This window comes from Cricetulus griseus, assembly GCF_003668045.3.
Source record: "Cricetulus griseus strain 17A/GY chromosome 1 unlocalized genomic scaffold, alternate assembly CriGri-PICRH-1.0 chr1_0, whole genome shotgun sequence".
NCBI lineage: Eukaryota > Metazoa > Chordata > Mammalia > Rodentia > Cricetidae > Cricetulus > Cricetulus griseus.
In genome coordinates, this window is record NW_023276806.1 from 138,162,323 (window position 1) to 138,167,666 (window position 5,344).

Sequence of the window (5,344 nt, forward strand, 5' to 3'; positions counted from 1 at the left end):
GAGACAGGGTTTCTCTGTGTAGCTTTGGAGCCTATCCTGGCACTGGCTCTCCATTCCAGGCTGGCCTCGAACTCACAAGAGATCCTCCTGTCTCTGCCTCCCGAGTGCTGGGATTAAAGGCGTGCACCACCAATGCCCAGCTGAATCGGCTCTTTCATCAGCTAAAAAAAGGGCGAGGGATTATACATTTGAAATTCCTCTTCAGCCAGACAAAACAGAAAGAATAATGATAGCATTTTCAATGCTGTGGTATTAAATAACTTCATTTTTATGTGCATTGCTGTGCCATCTGGGGATTGGTCTCATTCTTGTGCAGCGATTACTTTACCAACAGCCATCTCCCTCATCTGCTTTGAATTTCCTATAAACAATGTTTCTCTCTACTTTTTAAAAATAGTATACTTATGACTATTGGAAGAAAACAAAAAAGAACAGAGGACCTGATGCCTCTTGTGAAGTGGCACCTGAGGAGACTCCAGGTCACAGGTCATGATGGCCGATGAGAAACCCAAGGAAGAGTTGAGACTGGGGTCAGTGGTCGTATTAATTTGAAGGTAATAGACAGGATGACTCTGCGGAGCAGTTTAAAATCTTGAGAGGCATGAACCAATAGTAATCTTACGAAAGCCTATTGGGAACAGCAGGGTTTGCCAAGGAGGCAGGTGAGGTTCCTATTTGATGAGCAACAATCAATGACACAGACAAACCCGCACAGCTGGAAATGGAGGACCAAGACACGATTGATGTGTTCTAGCAGCAGACAGGAGGTGTCTGCTTTACCCCAGAATTTTGTGGCAGACCAAGAATACATTCTCAGTTAGAGAGCCACAATTTGGTCCTACCACATCCTGACTACTGCAAAGCAGTTTGCTTTATTCTTTGTCTCCACTTTCCATTCTGCTAATGGACATAAAGTAAATGATTTATGAACACACACACTGAGTGCTTTATTTTTTAACTAAGTGGCTAATGCTCTGGTTCGGTTGACATCAGATAGAGATGGTCTATGAGACAGTACCAGTTCTATGAAAATCTCCATTAGAGAGGCATGTTCATTCAGCTCTTTTTATTTTTGCTTTATTTATTTATATTTATGATACCGGGTTTCTCTACATAACCCTGGCTGTCCTGGTACTCACTAGGTAAACCAGGCTGGTCTTCTACTCACAGAAGTCCACCTGCTCATTCAACTTGTATATTTATATTCCAGTGAGTTGTTTATCTCCCCCCCCCTTTTTTAAATAAAAGATCCCAACAGCAGAAAACTCCTTGTAATCCTTGTTCAGTTGGAGAATTTTAATGTTTTTCATTTGTCATTATAAAACCAAGGACAATTTTATACCTTTTTTATATATAGCTGTTATATGTGGGGCAGCCTATCTTCAAGAAGAGGTAAATTACTCTTGTTAAAAATGATACTAGATAGTTTTCCCTTCATGTCAAGCATCTTGTTGTTTATACAAACTCATTTAAAATGTTTTTCAGAAACCCTATAAATAACAACTTCCAGAATAAAACTCAAACTCCCCATCTTACCCTATCCTCTGTGGTCTAGTTCCTGCTTCTCTCAGCCATCTGACCCCATCTTCACTGAGTGTTACACTGCAGCCACACTCTTTACCTTTTCTGCAACTTTCTGAGGTCTTCCCCACTTCAAGGCCCTCTGAATTCACTGTTTCCTCTTCTGTAGGGCTCTTTACCCCCGTAGTTCATACTGCTGCCTCAGCTTTGATTTTCCAATTCTCAGCTGGAATCCCACTGAGAATTTGTCCTCACCCTTAAGTCCAAACCAAGAGCTTGCACAGCCAGCCACCATCACTCAGTGCCTTGTGACATTGCCTTTGGAACTTCTTTATGAGCACCTGCATGCGTGTGGAAGAAATCTGTTTTGGTCCTGCTGTTGTTTTCTGCTTTCTGGGGTCTTCATGCATTTGAGGGTAAAGCCTATTTTAATACCTGTTCTCCAACTTGAGAAAAGTAATACACAATGAACATTCGGTAAATGCACGTTGAGTAAAGGTTTGGCTGAAAGTAAACAACCTGGAAAGACAATCAGCATCAAAGAGCCTGAGTTAGTGAATTAACTGAGCACTGCTTCAAAATAAAAACCTAGATGGGGTCAGCTAGAAAAACCAATCCACAGTTAAAAGCACTGGCTGCAGAGAACATGGGTTCAATTCTTAGTAGCCGAAAAGTGGCTCACAACCTTCTATACTCTCGGTTCTAGGGGATCTAATACCCTCCTCTGACCTTTTTGCATACATCCGATATATATGAAAGCAAAACAACACTCATACACATAAATTACCTTAAAAAAAAAAACCCTAAATGGTGAAAAGCAGAGTAAACACATTCCCTGGAGGAAATGAGGCAAGTGATTTCTAAGATGTTCCTTCTGCTGGTCCAGAAATGATGTTTGCTAGTGACATGCATCTCTAGAGTACTCCTGGTGGGATCTGAGCAGTGATGGTCTCCTAAATATAATAGCTAATGACCGTCCCCATCATATCAACAGTTTAGAAGTCTAGGGAGGGGCCAGTGTCCATCTGAATGCTCAACACTCCTCCACCCATTCAGTCCTGCCTCTTGTAGAGGTGAATGGAATCATAGGTCTCTGAAGGAGTAGGCTTCACCGGTTCTGTAAGCCAGACTGGTGTATTCACATAGGAACAAGCAGGGAAAAATATCGATACATTAACATGGCAGGAATTCCTGTATTTCTCATTCTTAAAAATACTATCAATGAGATTTTGAGGAAAGAACCCACAGCTAAACTCTTGCTGGTTCATTCCCAGGAAACTGGTATCAACCCAAAATTGAGAACATCATGGTCCCTGTACTCTGGATTCCTGCCTGGGGAGCGGTGACGGAGACATGGTCCTGTAAGCCGCAGTTACCAGACTTTCTCTCTAAGACCACAAACTGACCAACCATGTAGCTAACTTGACAAAGAGCTCCCTTGTGTGCACAAGGTCCTAGGTCTGAACCCCAGCACCACATGCCTGGATGTGGTGGTGCACACCTGTCACCCCACACCCAGGAGGTGCAGGCAGAAGGATCAGGTCAGTGACATCTTGGGTATATTGCAAGTTCAAGGCCTAAATGAGACCCTATTGAAAGAAAGCAAGGAAGAAAAGGGTGGAAGCAGGGAGGAGGAAGAGAAGGAAGGAGAAGAGATGGCTTGGGGGTTAAGAGCACTTTCTGTTCTTGCAGTGGACCTGAGTTCTGCTTCCTGAATCTACTTCAGGTGGCTTACAATTGATTGTAACTTCAGTTCCTGGGGAGCAAATGCTCTTTCTGACCTCTACAAGTATACATATGTTCTCTCTCTCTCTCTCTCTCTCTCTCTCTCTCTCTCTCTCTCTCTCTCTCTCTCTCTCTCTTTCTCTCTCTCTCTCTCTCTCTCTCTCTCTCTCTCTCACACACACACACACACAAACACACACACACACAAATATTAAAATAAATCCCTTTATTAGAAAAAATAGAAATATAAAGTCTTCTAGATTATAAATGTGTGTGCTTCATAACAATATACCATGTTACAGAAAGCAACTAGCCTCTACTAGCCTTTGTCTACATCTATATAAATTACAGTAACACAACAATAGTAATCCATTTGCTGTCAAGCTCTGTCATTGTGAGGACCTTCCATGTCTGTGTGAAACATCATAAAGTTTTCCTGCCAACATTCCACCACCACCATCACCACCATGGCCATCACCACCTCCTGGCTTGTTTGGCCTTTTTCTTATTATTTTGTTTTATGGTGCTGAGGACCAAGCCAACGTTTGCTCAAGATAAACTTCTCTATCACTGAATCACACTCATCCATGCTTATCCTTCTCAATGCTTGCGATTGTCTGATAAACTTGTTATTTATTTTTAAGTTGTTTCCTGTCTTCATCCTCCCAGCTGGAAGGTTTTCACTTGTGTAACTTCAGAGCAGAGTCCAACCCTTCATATGTAAAGCAAAAGAAATATGCACCTGTTGGCTAAATTATTTTTTTTTGTTTTATTCGAGACAGGGTTTCTTTGTGTAGCTTTGGAGCCTATCCTGGCACTCTCTCTGGAGACCAGGCTGGCCTCGAACTCACAGAGATTTGCCTCCCGAGTGCTGGGATTAAAGGTGTGCGCCACCAACGCCGGTCTTGATTTTTAAAAATGGGTTTATATTTGTGTGGAAAAAGAAATTTGGAAGGCTATATTAGAACAATTTTTTAAATGAGAAGAAATACCAATAATGTTAGCTTTATTAGACACAGGTACAGACAATGTTTGCTGACGCTCAGAAATTAATTGGAAGGTAATAGTTAGCATGTGTTACCACAGCTGAAGAAGCTGTTGTAGACCAGAGGGAAGTGTAAAGAAGATAAAGAAGACAAGAATTACAAAAGTGTAGCAGGGCGTTGGTGGTACATGCCTTTAATCCCAGCACCTGGGAGGCAGAGGCAGGGGGATCTCTGTGAGTTCAAGGCCAGCCTGGTCTACAATAGCTAATTCCAAGACAGGGCTACACAGAGAAACCATGCCTCAAAAATAAAACAAAACAAACAAAAGTGTAGTGGGCATTACAGGTGGACAGGACAGCATGTGGGGGAGAGGGTATGAGCTTGGGGAGAGTACCTGTTAAACATGGGTGGTCTCGAGAGAAGCACAAAGACACTGAGAGGGTCACTGAGCATCTTATGTCAAGTCTTTAGCTAGGGCTAATGATAGCAGGTGCTTGATGAAGGCCTGTAATGTCATACTGTGTCCCCAGGTTATTCTGAGGGCTAACAAAACAGTGCACCCAAAGCACTGCCAATTTGTTCTATGATTAAGAAACAGCTGGATCGTTATCTAGCCGGCGACTGGTCTGATGAGAACAGCACATTAGACCCGTGTCTAATCAGAGCGCCACAGCCAACACATTGCTGCAGATTGAATAGTGTCAGAATTTAGAAAGCACAGTTGTGAGAAAAATGGAAAAGCCAGAAACTATTAATAGATGAAGAGCGGCCAAGAAATAGAAACTGCTGGTAGTAAATTCTAAGCCCAGTTTGTCTAAGTTTGGAACCAGACAAAGCTTCACCTGCTGCCTCAGAAGTCGATGAGTGGAGACTGACACACAGCTGAGGAAGCAGGCAGTGTCTATACAAAGCAGCATCACTATGAGGCAGTGTCTAGAAGAGCCAGTATCTACTAGGGACTTGTCAAAAACAAAACATGCCAGGAGGTGGTGGCACATGCCTTTAATTCTAGCACTCAGGAGGCAGAGACGGGTGATCTCTGTGAGTTTGAGACCAGCCTGGTCTACAGAGCAAGTTCCAGGACAGCCTCCAAAGCTACAGAGAATCCCTGT

General features: G+C 42.8%; 1 pseudogene; it reads left to right on the top strand.

Annotated features, from left to right (window-relative positions):
* The first annotated feature begins 492 nt into the window (after positions 1-492).
* On the top strand, positions 493-2,926 carry LOC113832377 (annotated as a pseudogene).
* The last annotated feature ends 2,418 nt before the right edge of the window (positions 2,927-5,344 follow it).